This window comes from Mustela nivalis (genome assembly GCF_964662115.1).
Source record: "Mustela nivalis genome assembly, chromosome: 8".
NCBI lineage: Eukaryota > Metazoa > Chordata > Mammalia > Carnivora > Mustelidae > Mustela > Mustela nivalis.
In genome coordinates this window covers 10504745-10527369 of record NC_139027.1, presented here as the reverse complement: position 1 = coordinate 10527369, position 22625 = coordinate 10504745, and the positions used below count along the sequence as shown (strand labels likewise).

General features: G+C 43.7%; 1 protein-coding gene across 1 annotated transcript in view; it reads left to right on the top strand.

Moving 5' to 3' along the window:
- NBAS (NBAS subunit of NRZ tethering complex) overlaps positions 1-22625 on the top strand; it is a 317592-nt gene that overhangs the window by 238554 nt on the left and 56413 nt on the right. The window lies entirely within an intron of this gene.

The window sequence follows — 22625 nt, the reverse complement described above, 5'->3', positions numbered from 1 at the left end:
AAATCTCTTTTTCATATTATGACTGTTCTTGAAATACGCTACTGTTTCTTTCCTATCCTATTATCCAGAATATTTGATAAAAAATCTGGAAGAGTAAATTTGTCTTAAAAAAAAAAAAGACCTAAAAATCAAATGTATTTCCTAAGTTTGTCTCAATCAAAGGCTGCATGATAGCAGTAACTTCAGGGCCTTCATGGTGCTAATATTCTCTCTTAACGAAGGATGGCAGCACGTTTTTCACCATAACGAGCAATCAGTGTCTGAAAGCACTGTAAAAATGTTTAGATAATGCACATTACCTAATTGCATGGCATGATGTATGACTTTCTGAAGCACAGACCCAATGTACATTGTGTAGATTCAGCCTGAGTCACTAAAGATTTAGGCATCAGCTATGTGCCATACACGATATTAGTTGCCACTGACAACATTCAGATGTAAAAGACATTCCTAAGAAAGTTTAAAAAAAATCTTTCTTAAAGATTCTATTTTTAAGCTCTACACCCAACACCAGGCTTGGACTCACCACCCCAAGGTCAAGAATCCCATGCTCCACCAACTGAACCAGCCAGGCGCACAAAATGCTTTTTCTTCTTTACAGTAAAATTATTATAACTGAGAACTACAATCTTCATGAAATTAGAAATTCCGTGAGGCAAGTGATGATGCCTTTTATCTAATTCTCCATTTCCTGGCACAGCATGAAGTAGGAACTCTGCAAGTGTTGTTTTAAACAATTATTACAAAAATTGGTGATTGTAAAACCTTTTGATCTCTGGGTGTCTTAACATTCTTAAAAATTATTGAAGACCCAAAAGAACTTTTGTTTATTAAGGTTTTATCTATTGATATTTATCATATTAGAAATTAAAACCAAGATATTTTGGAAATATTTATTTAATTCACTTAAAACTTTAATAACAGACCTGTTACAGGCTGACATGAATAGCATATTTGAGAAAATAACTATTTCCAAATAAAAAAGATTAGTGGAACTGACATTATTTTATATTGACATGTCTTGCTTAATAGAACACAGCTGGATTCTTGTGTTTGTTTCTGTGTTCAATTTTTCTTGTTTGGGTTGAAGTCAATGAAGAAAATCCAGCCTTACTCCGTTGTGAGGTCAGAAAAGGGAGAGGTGCTTTAATTTCCTGTAACTTGGGGTGTTCCCACTGAAACTCACCAAGTGGTAGATTCTTAGAGGCCAGTTGCAACATGGAACCTAAGAGTACATCATTGAACCCTGGTCCTCTGTCCATTGACATCACTGGCCCATATTGCACTTTGAATGGCTCTTTTACCCATGTGTGGTTTGTAATGTAACGCATTAGAGCTTTGGAAAATAGTGATCCACTGAGATATGCAGATCATCCGGATGTTGGTAAATTGCATTCTACAATATCAGCAAAGTCACGTGCATTAAAATGAGCGCTCATCTCAGCAGATGAGTCTTTAAGTATTGGGAAGCTGTCAGTCTCACAGTGGTAGATACTAGTTTTCCAAAATTCTAATTTTTTGCTTGACAGCTCAAATTTTATCAGTGGCAGCAAGTACTATGAATTGTTTTCCTTGAAGTGACAGGCTCATTTTGTTCACTTTGGAGAAAATGTCTGCCGAGTATCCAAGTCTAAACAACCAGAGTTTCCTATTAGTTGTTCTTTTAAGCAGAAATGGTGATGCATGCAAAAAGTAGCTACTGCAGCTCATAATTCGAGCCATCACACAGATGCTTTCTCCTTATTATGCTTTGGTATATGGTGAAGTGCTTTGTGTGTATATCACAGAAACTGAAAAAAAAAAAAAAGTACACTCAGTGGTTGAGATTTAATAAAGTTAATCATTTTTACTCTTCCATGAGGAACATCCTTAAGTGAAAATTTGCTAGGGGAGAACACAGTGGCTCTTAGTCCAGTCTGGTGATCTGTGCAAAGTGCTCATGGTTTTATCCACCATTGCTTTTTTACCAACCTATAAATATCAATATAGTGAAAAAAGATAAACAGTGTCTTAGTGTCCTCAAAATCATTTTGACTTAGCAGACTGCTTAAAAGAGTCTTGGAATTTTGTGATTTATGGCCCACACTCTGAGAACCACCTTTGATACCTATGTGAGAGATCATTTCAGTTCCCTAAATATTTATAATATAGATAAGATAATGAATGTATGTTCTGATAAGTGCATAAAGGATTGCCTTAAATTTTCAGTTCCTTAAAAAAGATTAATGTCTCTCTCTCTCTTTTTTTCTCTCTTTTTTTTTTTTTTTTGTTAAAGCTGGGGAGAGGGACAGAGTGGGAGAGAATTTGCAGTAGGCTCCATGTTCAACGCAGGGTCTGGCGCAGGGCTCATTCTCAACCTTGCGGTCATGACCTGAGCAGAAATCGCATTAGATGCTTAACCGACTGAGCTACCCAGGTGCCTCAAGGCAGATTAATTTTGTCATCAACTTTCCAGATATGGAAATATTATAAATTGAAAATGCAAGATGGAATGTGTGCCTGGTAATGCCATTACACTACCCTTTGAACTTGTGACATGTATGCTGTATTTGTTTTTCCTTTCTTCAAATTTTAGTTTTTATAATTTTTTTAGCTAGCACATTTATATTGTTAATTATATTGTTAATCAAGCTTAGCAGGGAGTTCTCTGGGAGATGTCTGAGAGACGTATCAGAAAGGAGAAGGGACTTGGAGTAAGGGGGCATCTCCTAAGGGACCCTCAACTCTGTTTGTAGGCCAGGATATCAGATCAGAGAAAAGGTGATTTTTCTGGGGTCTCATTGTCATAGTGTTTGAGGGTGATGCTTGGTCACGTTCCTCTCCTCCGTCACTAACACCCACTTTTACAATTCAGAAAGGTGAAAGCAAAAATATCAGTAAGTGTTAATAACTATTGTTGGAACAGCTGGCATTGGAGAGTGTGGCCTAGGTCTATGGGGCCAGTTTACATGGAACTTGACCCATTAGAGCTGCCCCAAGGTCATTCTATAAAGAGGTCAAGAATAAGCACCTACTGTGGACAGGCAGGCTGCAGACAGGAGCAGCCACATTGCCCATGGCTTCTTCAGCCACAGAGAGAGGGAGAGAGATGCCACAGGTGTACCTCCTGTAGTTTCCTGCCTGTTGTTTGGAGTGAACTTTTCTCCCTGTCATGGGAAGATGCGGAATGGGCAGTGGGCTTTTTGCTCAGCTGTTTTACAAAAAATTGTTTTAAGAATTCTTTGTGTATTTTGTGTAACTTTGCAAAGCAGAAGTTTTCAATTTTAATTTAATTCATTTTCTCACAGATTTTTTTTGCCTTTGGTGCTATATCTAAAAACTCACAGCCAGATCGAAGGTCATCTAGATTTTTTTTCTTTTGTAATCTTTTAGGAGTTTTAGAGTTCTATGTTTTACATTTGGTTCTGTGGTCCATTTTGAGTTAATTTTTGCGTAGGGCCTAAGGTCTGGTACCAGATTCATTTTTTTGCATGTGGCCGTCCAGTTGTTCCAGCACCATTTGTCACAAAGACTGTCATCACCCCACTGTATTTCCTTTACTTCTTTGTCAAAGATCAGTTAACTGTATTTTTGTGGGTTTTTGCTATTTTTTCATCATACTAGCTTCAACTACAAAAGTATTATAAAATGTTTCCTCGGTGTTACAAGAGAGCTAAACGTTAACTTTCTTCTCCCCTCCCCCTCCTCCTCTTCTTTCTTCTTCTTCTTCTTTTTTTTAATCTTATGACTGTTTTTCCCATTGATATCTGGTTTTGGTTTAGTCCTCATTTGACTTCTTTGATTCTGAGCCAAATGAGTTTTATTCCTGCCAGCTACACTCAGGAAATACTGATGTGAGCACTTTCTTGTTGCTGTTGTTCTAGGTGCTGTAAACAAAAGACTACCAAGTTTGCTTTGGTGAAGCTCATGGCTGATTGGCACAAATGTGTGCGTGTGTAACAGATGAATTATAAGTTAATATAAAAATTACTATTTGCGGGTTTAGTAAATGCTATGTGTAGGAAGGAAGACCCAACATTCACTGAAGACTTTCTGTTTTATATATTTGTTAATACTGGTAACCCAGCAGCGATTACTTCAGGATTTTCAAATGTGCAGTATATACTACTCTCATCTGACTTTCAGCTAGCCTGTGCATATTATCATAGTCATAAACGTTATCCTTCCATTCCTGCTCTTGAATGCTTTTGCTTTTAAGGAACTATTTTCTTCTATTTCGCAGGGTGAAAGTTTAGTCCGATAAGCATATCCTATCTTGACAAAAATGCAAAAAAATAGGAGCTTAAGAGATAAGTGTAGAAGAGAAAAACCTAAAAAGGATTTTGTTTTCCCATTTTGACTGTCAAAGGCACAGAATAAATGGGAACAGAGAATACTTAAAGTATAGAGAATACAGTTTTTGAAGCTTGATGTAATATAATATGATTTACTCCTATATAAATAAAATATAGATAATCCTGAGAAAAATGACCTCCTATTATAAGATTCTAAAGAAAGGAAAGATTTTCCTTTCCTTTTTTAAAACGTTTACAGTTTACAATGTGTTTTATTTCCAAAGTTGATTATTTGTCCTTCCTGTCCTTTTTCCATTTATTAAGAGTAAAAAAAATCCATAAGTTCCTAGAGAAGTCAATCTGATTTTCCCATTTGGCTTGGGATTTTCTTTTTTTCAAGTATACATCATTGGTTAATTTGTTCATTCATTGAACAAATATTTATTGAGTGCTGGGGAAGACAGCTTGTAAGATGGCCCTTAATGATCCTACCTCCTAGTATTTAATCCCCTGTGTAATCCCCCCTCCTCGAGTGTGGGCTGGATTTATTGATTTTCCTCTAATGAACAGAATACAGCAAAAATGATGGGTTGCCACTAGAAAATTAAGTTACAGAACAACTGTGGCTTCCTTCTTAGGTACTGTTTCTCACTTTCTCTTGCATGATTTACTCTTGGGAAGTGTAGCTGCCCTGTGGTAAAGAGCTCCATATGGCAAGAGGCCAAGGCTGCTGATAGCCATGTGAGTCAACATGGACACGAATCTCCTCCTGCCACCCAACCAGGCCATCATGTGCACCCACAGTCCTGGCCAGTCGTTTGATTATAACCTCAGGAGAGACCTTGATCCAGAGCTACACCAGATTCATGATTCATAGAGACTGTGAGATAACACACTTTCAAGCTTCTAAAATTGGGTCATTTGTTATACAACGATGGACAAATCTTTGTCAGTGCCTACTACATATCAGGAATAGATCTCAGTGCTGGCCATATAGCACTGAACAGAATAGACAAACTCCTGCGACTGTAGGGAGCTTTGCATTAGGGATAGGTGGAAACTAGACAATAAGTAAGAATGAGGAAGTTCAGACGTGTGAAATGGCGATCAGTACAAGTGACAAATAAACCTAGAAAAGACTCAAGATGCAGGATGGCTACAATTTAAAATAAAATTGTCGAAGAAGACCTTACTGAGAAAGTAACATTCAAGCAGCGACCTTAAGGAAGTAAGGTGACAAGGGGCTTTTGGTTGTTAAAGGTCCCCTGGGTGGGGAAGTGAAAAGTCTTGACAGGGGGCATGCTGGGGGCAGCGAGTTGTAGGTGGAACGTCAGAAAGAAAGGGTATCGCTTAGAAGGCAGTTGTCGTTTCCAAATAAAAGATGAGAGTAGTTTGGATCCAGGTGGTAGCAGTAAAAACGGTTGAGCAGTGGTTGAATGCTGGGTTGATTTGGAAGATCGGACCAAAGGAATTTTCTGATGTATTTGAGGTGAGATGTGAGAAAAAGTTAATCCAGGATGATATCAAGATTGTTGTGACCAACTGCGGAGATGGAGGTGCCATTTTCTAAGATTGGGAAGGAACAGCTTTTGGGAGGGGTCGTCAGGAGTTTGTTGTGATATTAGAATTGATGTGACTTTTTAAGATGTCATCACCATTGGAAGAAGCTGGGTCATGGGTACTTGGGATCTCTCTGTACTATTTTGCTCTATGTCTTGTGTGCCCGTAATTATCTCAAAGTCAAGAATTATTTTTGTTTTTTAAATATCGATATATGAATTTTAAATATCCAAGTGGCTGTTTGACAGGCAGTTGTGTAGCTGAATCTGGAGGTCAGCAGAGAAGTCCAGACTGCAGAAACACATTTCAGAATTGCCAGTAGATAGAGAGGAGTCAAAGCCGGGTGCTGGGCGATATTCCCAAGGGAGCAAGTAGGTGGAGAAGAAAAGCAGAGCATGAAGCCGCAGGGCACTCCTTCCGACATGAAGACTGGAGGATAAGGAAGAGCCAACAAAGACTGACAGACTTCTAAGATTTTTTTTTTAAATTTAATAGTATTTTTATTCATTAATGGAAAAGACCTAGTGATGAATGGAAAAAATGCTTTTGGAAGGAGAGGAGAGAATTTCTGTTGTAACTGCTGAGAGTGTACGGGGCCTAGAGCCCAGAGGAGTGACTGACCTTGGACAAGATCGCTGTCAGCCTCCCCCAGTGACAGCAGGAGGGAGGCAGAGCCGAATGGGCGCAGATGCGGTGGTAGGAGATGGAGGCCGTCGGCTTCTCCTGTTTCTGTTTTCTCAGTCAGCAGAGAGACCAAGAAATAAAGCTGAGTGTGAGGAGAAGACACAAAGCCGTAATCGTTTCAGAGAGCGAGGAAAATAGGGAAATGTAGTCACGATGCTGCCGACCTCCAGCGCTTTGAGCACGTCTCCCCGTGTTTACTTCTGAGCTCTCAAAATGTTAAGTCTCTCATTCCTAGAACCTGCATGTTTTGGACAAACCTACCTCCCCTCCAGTGCCTTGGCTTTCTCTATACTTGACCCTGCTGTTTGCCCTCTACTTGCCAGATGCCCATTTTTATCCTTAATAAAATTTTTTCAGTTCAGCCATTTCTCTATGATGAAGTACAAATATTAGGGTTTCTTACCTAATGACCCAGTACCAGTGTAGTGGTTTGAACCATGCTTGGGCAGTAGTACATATTAAAATTGATGTTGGCTGTCATTGCTAATGATGTTGCCGCTGCTGATACTGAGCCCTGTGCCCGTCCTATGGAGGAAACCCAAAGGAACTGTGAGATTTGATCCCTGCCTTCACTGAGGTTACAGTTTAGGAACACAAGGCGAACAGAGCTAAAATTCAAGGTAGTATGAAAGTGATCACAGAGTTTGAGTACTATAATTTCCCCCAAATAGTTCAGGCATTATCCTCTCTGGCACAAAGGTCAGATTCCTGAAGGATAATTGTCCCAAGTTTCAGTAAGGAACAAGTGTCCTATTTTCACACCCAGGTCTCCTGGTTTCAGATTTGACATTGATTGCATGACACAGTTCTGCTCTCGGTCACTGTAGCAGAAGTAAGTAAAGTCCAGGACATAATGAAGTGTTTTCGTAGGTTCCTGAGCCCATGAAAGGTCTGTCTTAACCTTTAGGAAGTTGGAGAGTTTGGTCCAAGTGAGCCTATGTTATGAAGAGTCTCCGAAAGGCACACAAATATTTGTGAGTGTGATGCAGAGAAGAAGCAAGAAGCCCGTGGACACTTGTGCATGGCTCATGGGCTGGAGAGGTACAGTCTGGGGAGGGGCGAGAGAAGTGGCCTTTGAGTGCCTGGGCTGTGCCAGGAGATGCTGCGAACAGTATCTCCCGAGTTCTCCATACCTGCCACGGGGGGTGATGCCGCCTCCCCCATTCCATGGACCATCAGACAGGCTCAAGGGAGTCGAGGGCTTTGTAGTAAGCCCCCTAGACTGCTAGCGTTCAGGTGACAGAACCAGGATTTGAACTGAAGTCCGTTGTGCTCTGAAACCCTGTGCTAAACATGATGTTTATACACAAACTGTGGCTCTGTTTTACAAATTTATTTTCACTTGTTACTATGCTTTCAGTAATCTGCCATAAAACCGTTATGTCATAAAACGTTACGTCTGCGCAGGCTAGCGGGGCCACTGGAGGACGGTCTTTAGAGAGAGGAACCCGGAGTGCCTCTCTGGGGCAGCCACCCAGAAATGGCACCGTGAGTAGAGCATTTGAAAACACAAATTGGCGTGAGGGGATCAGCCTCAGCTTTCCCCAGGCTGTTCCATCTGACCTGTAAAGCCGCACGTGGCTCGGAAGGAAGCTGGGTGGCACCTGGGCTTGGGGCGGGCGCCGCCGGCTCAGACACTGCGGAGGGGACAGTCGTGTGGAGATTCCGTCCTCGGGCAAGTGTGCGGTGTGCTCTGTGCTTTAGGATTCTGTGATCATTCGTTTCTTTCAGGCTGTAAGGAGCAACCCCCACTCCCCTCCCCCACCGCCGGCACCCCGCTACCCAGTCCAGTGACTGCCGTTCGTGGGGCGTCATAGTAAGAATACCGCGCGCACAGAGAATTGAGTGAAGGGAAGCTGTCTCGGTCGACAACTCACGAGTCAGGACCGGGAGGTGCGAACCTGCTCACTTGTACTTGCCGCCCTCCTCCCCGCAGTCTCACACCCACTCATCCCCCACAGACACACACCGTGCATACTACAGTTGCCCCACATGTGCACCCGAATGTTTAGAGCAGCAGTGTCCGCAATAGCCAAACTATGGAAAGAACCTAGATGTCCATTAACAGGTGAGTCGATAAAGAAGATGTGGTCTATATATACAATGGAATACTATGCAGCCATCAAAAGTAACGAACTCTTGCCATTTGCAGTGACGTGGATGGGACTAGAGGGTGTTATGCTGAGCGAAGTAAGTCAGCCAGAGAAAGACAATTATCATATGATCTCCCTGATATGAGGAATTTGAGAGGCAGGGAGGGGGTCATGCGGAGAGGGAAGGGAAAAAAATGAAACAAGATGGGATTGGGAGGGAGACAAACCATAAGACCCTTAATCTCACGAAAAAACTGCGGGTTGCTGGGGGGTGGGGGAGGAAGGATGGGGTGGCTGGGTGATGGACATTGGAAGGGTATGTGCTATGGTGAGTGCTGCAAAATGTCTAAGCCTGTTGATTCATGGACCTGCACCCCTGGGGCAAATAATATGTTAATTAAAAAAAAAAGATTCTTAATCTAAAAAAAACAATTGCCCCAGACAGGATCCTTTCTGATTGTGTTACTCTCCAGTGTCGAGCAGCCTTGTGGGCCAGAACTCTCAGACACCCAGCAGGTTATCATCTAGCCTCTGTGGCTTCCCTTGGTTGCAGGGCTGATTCGTGGTCCCACAGCTGAGGTCAGATTATGAAGTTTGTTGCCAAGCAGATACCCTATCTTTGACAGACCCATTTTGGCTGCTTCCTCAAAGGAAGATTGTGGACATTCATTGTGAATATTGGGATATGCTGAAGTCTAAGCATTGGCTCTTAACTGTCTGCCAGTGTCCCCCCATAAAGATAAGGGGAGCTAATCTTTCCTTCCAGAGTCTACCATTGACCTCTAGGCCATACCTGAATACTAGTAGGGGTGAACCAGTTGCCTTCACGGACCTGTTCACATCCAGCCTTCCAAACAGAGGCCAAGAGAGACTGATGATGTAAAGCTGCACTGTTAATCGTCCAGGCAGCACTGAGAAGTAAATACTTTATCACCATATTAACTGAAAAGAAAATTAAGGCTTCAGGAAGCTGAAGAACAGCTTCAGTGTCTTGTGAGCTAAAGATAGCAGTCAGGATTTACATAGAGGCCTGCTCCCAAGATCTTGCTTTCTGTTAGCAACCTTGCCTGAAAAATTTGGCTGCAAAAGCCCTTCTGGGGCGATCATGATTATTGGCCTGACAGCAAACTGAAAGCTCATTCTCTGTGGGTGCTTGGAAAATTATTTCAAATTGCCTAAAGTAATAATTAGTAACAGAGATTGAATACTGGCAGGTCTGATCCTGAAGGGAGATGCCCCTGCTCCCGAGGAGGGGTCTGGCGGGACACCCAGCCCACGCGTGCTTCTGCAGCCCTCGCAGCCTTCTGCTTAATCAGTGCGAGGAGTGCACACGCCTTCCCGTGAAGCATGCAGGCTCCAAATCCACAGCGGGTGGAAATCGTGAGGAAGACAGAGGAATAAATCAACAATCTCAGAATAATGTGCAGTAAATACCAAAGCGTATTTTAACATGAAAAAAAGCAGCGGGGAAGAGAAGTCTGAAAATAACCTCCCTCCTGAAAAGCTTTCCTCTGGCAGATTTCTCAGCTCTGAGCTTACTGTCCAGCTGTAGCTGGTCAGCGACATGGGCTCCTTTTACTTCTCCATTCTTTGTGCATTTTGTCCGCTCCATGCTCTCGTTTGAGGACCTTTTAAACTTCTGCCTCTGAATTGCTAATCTATAAATACTTTCTCTAGCCTGTGCAGCAAAGGAACTTGGAAGAAAGAGGAGTGCCCTCTCCTCTTGGCTGGTGCCTCTACTTTCACGAGCATTGGTACCTGCGGGAAGACCCCGGTCTAACTGCCCTCCCTTCCCCCCACCCCCCAGAATGCTGGTTGTGTTTGCCTACTCGCCAGCAGGGGGTTACTCTTCAGAGAGGAAGCTGGCCAACAGATAAATTAGTGAAGGATTCGTAACTGATGATTTGATCTGTGATTGGTGATGTGGAAAAAGCGAGGTAGAAATGGTGAATAGTTGGGTCAGCGGGGCTGGGGTATGGCCAGGAAAGGCCCGAGAGTAGAAGAGATACAAGTCCTCCAATTTGTCATGAGTAGCATGGAGGGAAAGCTTAGAAGGGGAGGAACACTCCAGATAGAGTTAACAGTTTTAATAAAAGCATTAAAAAAAAGCCTAGTACCTTCGGTGAACTACAAGAAATATGGTATAATGAAAGCATGGGAAGGAGGCTCTGGAGATAAGGCAGGGCTGGGTAAGAAAACTGTCGTGTCCTGGCTGAAGAGTCTAGACTTCATCCAGGGCATGGATGAGGCACAAATTTTAATAATGTCAGGTTACTAACATTGTCAGATTTTCACTTTCAAAAGATCACTTTGGTGATGACGGGAGAAGGAGCAGAAGGTACCGGCCTGGGTACAGGGAAACTCCAATGTGAAGACCATCCTAACATCTTTTATTCTTTTTTTTTTTTTGAAATTGAAGTGTAATCAACATGCCATGTTGTGTTAGTTTCAGGAGGTAACATAATGGTTCAGCAGTTCTGTACGTTATGGGGTGCTCACTGCCGTACGTGTAGCTATGACCTGTCACCGCACAGTTACTGCACTGTTACTGACTGTACTTCCTGTGCTGCCCTTTTCAACCCCATGACTTGTTTGTTTCATAGCTGGAAGTTTGTAGCTCTTGAACCCCTTCACCTGTTTTGCCCATCTCCCCCATCCTTCCCCCTCTAACAACCACCAGTTTTCTCTGTATTCATGTGTCTCTTCGGTGGTTTTGTTTTTTAGATTCCATTTGGTATTTGTTTTTCTCTGATTTTTTTTTTTTTTCACTTAGCACAATACCCTCTAGGTGCACCCATGTTGTTGCTAATGGCAAGATCACATTCTTTTTTCTGGCAGAGTAATAATCCATTGGGCATTTCTACCACAATCTCTTTGTCTGTTCATCCATCAGTGGACACTTGGGTTGCTTCCTTATCTCGGCTACTGTAAATAATGCTGCCGCAAACATAGGGGTGCATATATCTTTCCAAAGTTTTTGTTTCTCTTGGGTAAGTGGAATTGCGGGATCATATGGCATTTCTATTTTTAGTTTTTTGGGCAACCTCCATGCTGTTTTCCACAGTGGCCGTACAACGTTACTTTCCTACCAACTATGCAGGAGGGTTCCCTTTTCTGCACATTTTCTTTAACACTTGTTATTTCTTGTGTCATTGATACCAGCCATTCCGACAGGTATAAGGTGGTAGGATCTCACTATGGTTTTGATTTTCATTTTCCTGAGGATTAGTGATAAATGTCTTTTCCTGTGTCTGTTGGTCCTCTATATATCTTCCTTGGAAAAATGTCTATTCAGGTACACTGCCTGTTTTTTAATTTCTTTTTTGGTGTTGGATTGTATTGAGTTCTTCATGTATTTTGGTTATGAACCCCTTATCAGATAACTCATATACCAATATCTTACCCCATTCAGCAGGTTGCCTTTTTGCTTTGTCGATGATCATAGCAGTGTCTTCAGGGAGATGATAATGGACCAGGGTACAGCATCAACACCAAAGTCATTCGATTTGTGATAATTATTATAGTATAGGCATGTATACTGTATCTATTTGTTTTCTTTCTTTCTTTTTTTTTTAAAGAAAGATTTTATTTATTTTTTGACAGACAGAGATTACAAGTAGACAGAGAGGCAGGCAGAGAGAAGAAGGGAAGCAGGCTCCCTGCTGAGCAGAGAGCCTGATGTGGGGCTGGATCCCAGGACCCTGGGATCATGACCTGAGCCGAAGGCAGAGACCTTAACCCACTGAGCCACCCAGGAGTCCCTCTTTTTCTTTATTTTAAAGATTTTATTTATTAGAGGGAGAGAGAAAGAGCATGAGTATGAGGGACAGAGGCTGAGGGAGAGAAACAATCTCAAGCAGACTCCCCACTGAGCAGGGAGCCCGAGGCAGGACTCAATCCCAAGACTCTGGGATCGTGACCTGAGCTGAAGTCAGACACTTAACTGACTGAGCCACCTAGGTGCTCTGTATGTATATGTTTTTATAGTACGTCTTTATAAACCTCTTTTGAGGAAAATCCACATCCTACTTAACCTTCCCCTCCTCCCACTGAATCGCCTAGGAAAGTTCCTTAGAGTATAACCAGTTTTTGTCCAGTATACCTGGTCGGATGAGGGATTTTTAATGCTACCTGTATGTGTAAAGACTATGAGATATTGATGCCAATGATGATCAGATGTTAAAATTCTCATAAGGAGGGCGCTCGGGTGGCTCAGTTGGTTAAGCCTCTGCCTTCATCTCAGGTCATGGTCTCAGGGTCCTGGGATCAAGCCCTGCATTGCGCTCTCTGCTCTGCAGGGAGCCTGCTTCCCCCCAACCCTCTGCCTGCCTCTCTGCCTACTTGTGATCTCTCTCTCTGTCAAATAAATAAATAAAAAATCTTTAAAAACAATTCTCATGAGGAGAATAGAGAAAAACAATTTTAAATCACCGCTGACCCAGGGAAATATGAGAAGTTTCATACATTAATTTTATAGCTTCTCAACATGTTGAATTGAAATAAATTGATGGATCTTAGACACAGCTTAAGTTCTTTTAATGGTGGCATGGTGATGGAGAAAGAGACAGGTTTACGTAGTCAGATCTTTTGAGTTCCCATCCAGCTGGATCTGGGGGGGGAAAATTACTCTATCTTCTGAGTCTTCCTCACTGTACAATCATCACCACTATATAAATAAAGATTAATTTTAGAATGTTTTTCGACACAGATAAAAAATCCAATTAAATTGGCTTAATTGACCAGAAAATTTACTGGCTAATGAACTGACAGGTCCAGAGGTGGGGCTGACTTCAGGGTTGGCAGACCCGGCAGCCTGTGGTCATCAAGGAGCCAATTTCTCTCCATCTCTGTTCATTGCTGTCTTCCGGTGTTAACTTCATCATAGGGCTCTTTGCTTCAGTGTGATGGCTGGAAGTAATTGGGGCTTCCTAATTCACATCCAGCCAGATAGAGTGAGAAAGCTTCCCCACAGGAACCAAACAGAAATTCCAAGTTTCCTGCTGATAAGATCACCCCCGAGCCCATGCCTGGGGCTCTGGTATTCCAGGTGCTGATTGGCATTGATCGGAATTTGCCTGGATTAGTAATCACCGTGGGGAGAGGCGTGAGATCCGCTGGGTCCCAGAGCAGCCCTGAGTGGGTCATCTGCGGGTACACAGCCAGCTCTTGGTCCACGTGGTACTGAGTGGCTATAGGGAGGAGGCCCGTGATGTCCGGAACCTGGACCCTGAGTAACTGTGGTGAGGATTAAATAAAGTAGCATATATAAAGATCTCTGGGCAAGTAGATGCACGAGGATTGTTCCGTTCCCCTTCTGCTTTGTGTTGCTCTATTTTATTCTTACTTACAAGGTACAAAAAGAAGTTGGAAATTTTTTTAGTCTAACTTCAAAGCTCTAGCAGATGGTTTTGGTTTTGAATGACCTTCTATAGTTTTCACTGTTGGGTTAGGATCTGGATTTTCAAATTCACATTTGGCTTTGATATAAATTGTACTTAAAATGGTCTTAAGTACAATTGTATTGTGTAGCCCATGCATGCATAGGGTAGGAAAAGATTTTTAAATGGAAAATGTGAACGAGTGCTTTTAGATCTTGTTAAAACCTGTATATGCACAACAGCAATGATGGTAGTATTCATTACCGATCACAGTAATATTTTATCTCTTTTTGAACATTATTCATGCCTTTCTCTATTAAGATAAAGGTGACCTTCAAGCTATTGAAAAACTTAGGAATGTATTAGCTGATGTCATTGCCAAAAGTGAATAGTAAAAAAGATGGGACTGTTCACACTTGATGAAAAGTAATAATATTTCTGTGGTTATACTATGAGGCAAAAGGCAGAGATAAAGTGGCTCTGTCCTGTGGCATTCATTTTTATTATATAAGCAATTGATAGCAAAAGCAAAAAAGCAAAGTTATAACACTGATTTTCTGTTAAGTATGTAACTGAAGGTGACAAAGCATGCATTCTTATTTTTGTGATTGAATATCTAGTCAACGGTATTAAAGCAAAATTTCTAAGACTTCTCAACTTTCATTTTCTGCTGCATAATAGTTAAGATACTATTTCATAATATTTTATATTTGTAATTTAAAAACAATGCTTAAAGGTGTGCCTGGGTGGTGCCGTTGGTTAAGCATCTGACACTTGGTTTCAGCTCAGGTCGTGATATCGGGGCCGTGAGATCAAGCCCCATGGGCCTCTATGCTTAGCAGGGAGTCGGCTTGAGATTCTCTCTCCCTTTCCCTCTCCCCCTCCCTCCTCTCTCTCTCTCTCTCTCTAAGATAAATACATCTTAATTAAAAAAAAAAATTCTTCTTTAATGGAGTCACTTAAATCTAACTTGGGCAATTTGATACCCCGTTTGTGGCCTCGGCGTTTGCTGGCCCCGCAAGTCATCCGTTACTGTTGGAGCCGCTTTGCAGGCATTTTACAGACGGAGTCACACCCACGAATGAGTCCTGTAGTTAAGTGTTGTGACCGGCTTTCAAAACAAACCAACCAGAAAGGCTAGACTGTAGATTCACATCAGGAACTCTCAGTAGGCCTCTCACCGCTGTGGGGGTTGTATTGTTTCAGGAAACTTTTGTTTTTACTATATTCATCTATAGATATGGATACTGAGTTTTGCTATGCAGTGAGCTCCTTACTCTGGGTCTTGGACAAAAAGGTTTGGAAGCTGATGGGCACCTGGCTTCATATATCGGGCCGGGGGGGGGTGCATACCGGGGCAGCTAGCCCAGGACAGCATGTTGATGTCTGAGTTCTGTTAATGTATCATCCACATTCAGCACTGATGCCTTCTTTCATTATCCCCTTCCCCAACCCCAACGTCTCTGGGCTCTTGCAGCGACCTCCTGACTGCCCCTCAGTGGCCGTCCCGGGAGCCACTTGCAGCCGTAGCCCACAGTCACCGTCAGCTCGTTGATTGGGTCCTTTGGCAGTGTCAAGTCCCCAGAACTTGCGGTCCCGGGTCACATGCTGCCATTGCCCTTAGAATTAACTAAGAGAAGCTTTTGCAAAAGATAGGTTTCTTCCCACCAATGCCAGTGCCTTCCTTAACCCACATGCAGAATCTTAAGTCTAACAAGGGCTCCAGAATTTTCATTTTTGCAGTAGTGCTCAGTTATGTCAGTGTAGGTGGTCTGAAAATCACACTTCGGGCAACAGTGTCCAAGATAAAGGCACCAGCATAGCTGAGTTCTGGTGAGAGCCCTTTCCCTGGTCCATGGTTGGCACCTGCTCCCTGTGTGCTCACAGAGTGAAGGGACAGGGAACTCTCTGGTGTCTCTCTTAGAAGGCACTAATCCTTTCATGAGGGCTCTACCTTCATGACTGAACCACCTCCCAAAGGGCCCGCCTACTAATGCCATCACTTCCAAGGGGGTAGGATTTCAGCATATGAACATTCAGACTGTGGCCCTTGATATTTAAGATTTTTTTAAATCATAATTTTAAATGGGTACAAAGGGTGATGTAATTCTCTGTATTTTAAATATTGACATTAAAGCAGAACTGTTACGTAGCTTTGTATCCAGGGTAATCCACAATAACAGTGATTTGATAACAACCACAGTTTAAAAAGTATAAGAACCTTTAAAAAGTATAAGAACAAGCACATCTTTAGCAGTTAGACAAGTTGCATCTTTCCTTTCTCTCCAACGATTTGTACTTTTCCTCTTGTCAAAGAGAAATACAGCTGGGCACTAGTTAAAGGCAATAAAGACAGATTTTATTTAGTGATAACTACTGCAGCAGGAAGGACAGGGCTCGCTCCCGGAGTTCAGCTTCTCCAAACAAAAGGCAGGAGACTTTCAGTGCTGGGCTGTGCCAAAGGACAGGCCCAGCCGGGGTGGGGTGGGCTTGGTGCGTCCGTGGACTGGGGCATCCATGTTTGCTGACTGACACTGACCTGGAAGAGAAACCGGCTTCTGAGGTCTTTACGACAGAAGATAGTGGTGCGCGTTGGAGCTGGGTGCTCGACCCTCCCACAGGATCCGGAGCAAGGGCAGGTTCTCTGAATGTTTGTGTTTCAAAGAGATACTTCCAGGTGATAAGAATATAAGAAAAAAAGTAAGAACTTATTCTGTATTGAGTTACTGTTTCAGTCATGCATTTGATCAGAACAACACAGATATGTTAACTTTTGATAAACAAGAATCCTAAAATTAAAATTGTGTTTAAAATACACCTCTTAATGAGATGCATAGGGCTTTAAACATTGCTTTTTTAATTAATTTTTGTGCCCTTCGATGGGTGTTACTTATTGCTAGATTGAAATTGCATTCCATATCAGTTCTTTATATTTTTATGGATATGAATATTTAAAAACCTTGTTCACAGTGGTTGGGGAAAGAGTCTGTCGTAGGAGTGCCTCTCAGGTGTCTGCCCTCTGTTATCAGCCAAAAAATCACATCATGATCTATGGTTAAAAATCATTTTTAATGATTTATCAACTGACAATTCTATTAGATCTTTCATAAATTTTGTTGAAAGTACAAGAACTGGAAACCTTGTGACATGAAATAAGAAAGTCATTATCTAGTTGTTGGAGTCCTGTCACGCACCAGTATTTTCGGTTGTCCCTTGTTTTGTGCTCAGGAACTTTCTAGACTCCAGGACGATGTGGGAGTCAGATTCAGGAAGAGTTGTGATGCATGTCTGTCTTATTTAAGGGGAGCGAGGCCTATGTGAACGGCAAGCTGAGAAAGAGAAAAGGTTTGACATCTTGACCTCCAGAATGCTCTCAAGATCAGTTTTAGGACAGAGGATTTGGGTAAGGTGAAGATTTAGAAATGGATTCCCTTAGAACCATCTGCACTGCTACACCGTTCAGAAAAGCTTTGTGTTGTGCTGCTGGCACACGTACCCCAGCTGAGAACCACTGGCCTAAAGGATGTGTAAGAGAATGTGTAAGTTCCTCCCCGTGGCACCCCGGGGACCCCAGCCCCAGCCCGCTTCTGCGTCTCTTCCCCCGAAGGACAGTCTTCTCCCCTCGCACACACAGTTTCCGTTCCGGCCGCCACAGGCTTTTCCTCGCTCCTAGAACAGTGAGTGGGTCTGGTGTGGCAGTCAGACTGGAGAAGGGGGCGTCTAGCTTTTCGTGGCAAGTGGTTTGACGGGGGGAGCCACGGGGCATCAAACTCCTGGAATTGTTTGCTGTTTTTCCAAAAACCCTTCTTCCTTTTTTCTGCAAATACCCCGTTAGCTGCTGCTGTGCACCCGCCCCTCGGCTCCCCTTTCTTTGAGGCAGTGAGCTGCTGGGATTGGGGGGAGGGTATTCTGAGGGTATTCTAGAGGCACAGGCACAGAACACTCTCTCTTGTAAAAGCCTTTTTAAAGTTCTCGGGCTGCTGTCTCTGCCGTAAATCCACGCCACCCACTTTGTCCACGGGAATTATGCTCAGTTTTCAAGTCCTGGTTCAGCTTTTACCCTCCTTCTAAAGACTTCCTTGCCTTTCTAAGACAAACTTCTTTTTCTCGATGCGCCCACGTCCTTTGTTTGTACTCGTTGCATTTTATAAGCGCTTTTCTTTGGCTTTGGCTTTGCCCAGGATGACGGATATTCTTCCAGGTGGAGATCGTGTCTTCATTTACCTGTGTACGTCCTGTGCCAAGGCCGGGGCTGACATATGGTAAGTGGGGCAGTGTCCGTGCTTGAAAAGGAGGAGGAGAGATGGAAGGTTCTCTGTCTTCCTCGCCCTCTGCCCCTCCCTCTGCTTGCGAGTGTTCTCCTTCTCTCTCTCTCTCAAATAAGTAAAATCTTAAAAAAAATTATCTGCTGAGCAAAATTGATCAGCCGAGGGAAGCTGCAGATGAGGAAAGTTGTCTCAGTGAATTTCCAGTCAAGCCGTCCCCTGAAAACAGCAGTACTGATCCTGTCAACTTCTGCTTGAGCTCCTTCTGCTGGCGCCTTCCCAGCCATGGTGGTGAAGCCCCGTCCCATCAGCCTGACAGAGAGGCCCTCTGTGTGGTCACCGCTGCTGAGTTCCTCCCTATCCCCTGACGGCCCTTCGCACGCACACTCTGTTCCAGCCAAGCCAGCCGACTCCCAGCTTCCTCTCTTGCTCCTCCGACCTGCGGCTCTTGGAATGCTTCTCTGGTCCTCATGCCTACTCACGGCCGAGCATTCTCCTCAGGAGGGGCTGCTGTTGGCAGGTGTCTCCCTGCCTCCCCGCCTTGCAGCCGCTCACTTCCAGGCAGGACCAGGCTCCCCTTCTGAGGCCTCTACTGTGCCTCCTCCTCACCCTGTGGTGTTTTGTAAGGATCATGCTGCTTTGTCATGTCTTCTCTCTCTTTCTTTCAGCCTAGCCTTTCATTTCCCCGGGGCAGGGACCTGGTCTAACTCTGTGTCACCAGCCCCCAGCCCAAGGCGACTGTACAGCATGCGTTCACCAGGTGTGCGTCAGAGCAGTGCGCGCCACGGGATCGCCAGTTCAATGTCCTTGTGTCTCTCCTGGGCGGCCGCGCTGTGCCGATAGCATACATCGGGTCCCAGTTTGCTCGTTCATTTGTTTCAAGTCCTTTAAAATATCCTTTTGCAGTTTTAGTCTCCCCAGGCCTTCTCACGGGAACAGGTCATTGCCAGGTCTGTGGCGAACTGGAGTCTCGCAGCCCAGTCCGGACCACAGGTTTCTAGGGACGCCCGGAGACCATGTCACTTCACTGCGCTTCTCAAGGTTCTCTTTCCCCTCCTCTGTTGATCAGAGTTGAGGGACTTAAGAGTTATTTTCTATTTGTCTGCCATTTCTGGACATTGTTTAGCTGCCAGGAATACTGAGATTTTAAAAAACACATTTTCTGGAATGCCTGGGTGGCTCAGTAGGTTTGCCATCTGCCTTTGGCTCAAGTCATGATCCCAGAGTCCTAGAATGGCGTCCCGCATCGGCCCCCTGCTCTGTGGGGAGCCTTCTTCCCCCTGTGCCTGCTGTTCCTCCTGCTTTATGCTCTGTCTGACAAATAAGTAAAATTAAAAAACAAAAAACAAAAAACCACACAGTTTCTAGCCTGGAGGACCTCCTTGTTTAGTCAGGGAGACGTACAAGTACCTGGATGATTTGAATGTGGTGTAATTCTTCTTTGATAGAGGTAGGCACAGAGCGCCTTAGGAACGCCTTGAGTGTTTATGACCTTGGGGAAGAGATCATGTCAGGGATGCGTCCAGATATGTGAGCTCGGAATGGACTCTGAAGGCACAGACGAAGGGAGGCTTGAAAAAGAATGACATTTTTTACTCCGATACCTACAGGTTTATATTTTTCTTCAAAATCAGATTCTTCGACAGTGTGTTTTCAAACAGGAACTGAGTAAGGCATTGTTATAGAATTGCAATCCTCAGTGTACGTGTTGCCTTCTGTGGCTTCTGATTCCTGTACCTCAGATTCCGTAACCAGCCTGGCACTCAAGGCCACTTACGGTTTATTCTCAATTCTCCTTTCCAACTAGAACTGTTTAATATTGTAGATCAGGGGGTCAACCAGCCTTGGCCCACAGGTCACATTCAGCCCCCTGGCTGTTCTTGTTATAGCCCTTAGCTCTGATTTGTTTTTACATCTTTTTAAAGGATTGTAAAACCAACCAACCAACCAACCAACCAAAGACTGTGTAACAGAGACCATTTGGCCTGTCAAGCTAGCATATTTTCTACTCTTTCCCACTGCAGTGCCCCCTAGTGGTTGTACATGTATCGTATACCACGGGTCTCCCCTCCACCCAACACTGCTTCTGCTCTTCTTCCTTTTAAAAATGGGGTCATTCATCCATTCATTCACTTCCACATTCAACAGATTGGGCAGTTGTTATGAATGAGCCACCATTCTGAGTTTCGGGTTCTGGAATATAACAGCAAGAGACAGCACATGGAAACATAACATGTCAGTTCTGAGGAAAAACTACCACAGGGCAAGAGGAGAGAGAGGGACACCGGTTAAGGGTGCGGGGAGGGCTAGCTTCTCTAGAGTGGTCAGGGGAGGTCTCTCTGGTGAGGTGGCATTTGTGCTAAGTCCTGAGGAACAACCGTGAGGATACCTGGGGAGCATCTCAAGCAGAGGGACCAGTGTGTGGAAAAGCACAGAGGGACTGCGCGGAAGTCTGTGTGGGGTGGAGCAAGAGTGTCAAAGGAAAGGGAGGAAGAAGGATTAGACAGGGAGGGTGAGGGGAAGAACAAATCTTAGTGGGCTTCATAGGGCTTTGAAGGCTGAGTTTTTACTCTTAGTGAATGGGAAAGCTGTTAAATAGATTTGAGCAGAGGAATAACACAGTCAGATTGATGTTTTTTGAAATATCACTTTGCTTCTGCTTAATGCTGGAGTACCCAGTTTGCCCCAGAATCACAGTGGCTTAACACAATGAAGGTTGATGTTCCGTCAGGCTTCTGACCCAGTGAGAGACTGTAAAGGGCTCTACCACAAAGCCGCTAGGCGTCCAGGCTGATGGAAGCTCTCCCGTCTTGTGTTGGCGCCATCTGGGACCTGCACTGTGCGGGCTGCCGTGACTGGGAGAGAGTGGAGGCTGGTAATGATCTGTGGGAGTTGGATCTTGCCTTGGCTCAGGCTTGCCTCTGCTCAGACTTCCTTGGCTGGAACGTGGCTCATGGTAGTTGCAAAGGGATTGACAGCTGTGGTGGGGCCTGTGGGATGCGTCTGTTGGGTGAGCGCTGTGCTCTCTGTCCTGCCAGGAGACCAGTTAGAACCAGCCCAGCACAAGAGAGGCGCTGTGGCTTAGCCCTGAGGGGTGGCCTTGGACGTGGGGGAGACTGGGTAGAGTCCAGATGTCTTTCCAAGGTGGACTCAGTAAGATTCGTGGCCATCAGGGATAACTCCTCGATTTCTTCTCTTCCCACCATCTTGTTTCTTACACTAAATTTGATTTCTTTGAGCCTGGCTCATGTTTTCTCTCATTTTTCCACAGGGCCTTTAAAATAGGTGTTGAATACATACTCACCGAGTACCAGAACAGTTTATCCACTTAAGTTTATTTTACAAAATCTACATTAAAAAAAAAAAATAGTTACTATTTGCTGTCAGGGAATATGTTTTACAAAATCTTTGATTTCTCGTTATAGAAATATGTGTATGAATGATGTGTGAATGCCATGGGCTTCAAAATAGAAGGTTGAAAATAAGAGTACTTTGTGGCTGCTAGAGTCAGTGAAGAAATTGCAGTTTTTCACCCTGGTGGTACATTTGTCAGTCTTTTTGTCTTTTACTGTTTGTTTTCTCTATCATGGAAGAGTTTAAGGAAAATAAGTCTATTAGGTTTATTCTGTGCGAAACTTGTATTTTTTTTTCTTTTTTTAAGTGGGCTGTGTGCCCAGCTGGAGGCCAGTACAGGGTTTGAACTCATGACCCTGAGATCAAGACCTGAGCTGAAATCAAGAGTTGGTTGCTTAACCAACTGAGCCACCCAGGTCCCCAAAACTTGTATTTTTTAATCTGATCTCACCCTATAGTCTTTCAGTGATAAACCTGTTTCTATAAAGAGTGAAAAGCTAAAAAAAAAAAAAAAAGAGTGAATAGCTTAAGTGTTCAATGAAGCAAAAGGCCCAGTCCTTCTATCCTCTGTCATTAACATCACAGGCCCCAGCTCCCTCAGGAAAATTAATTTACGGTTGTATTTGCTTACACTCTATATTCTTAGTAACTGTTGGGTTATTTAGTTACTTTGAAAGATTATTAAAAATAAGGGGTGGAAAGACTTTGCTGATAATGTTGGTGATGAGGTCCAATTATGTAAACTCCCAGGAAATTCACTTGCCTCTAGTGGCCATTCTTGGGCCGTTCCGTAGCCGGTTCCAGGAAAACACAGATGTCAGTGCGAGGCCTAGACTCAGTATTGCTGGGTAGCTGGAGGCTCCATGCGTAGAAGCAGGTGCTGATGCACTTGGCCGTTGGGGCAGATGGCCCGCTGGTGGACGAGCCCGTCTGAAGAAACAGATGAGTCCAGGATGACTTGGATGTGTCTCACTGTTGAAACAGGAGTTGGAACATGCCTTGCCAAGAAGAGAGGAG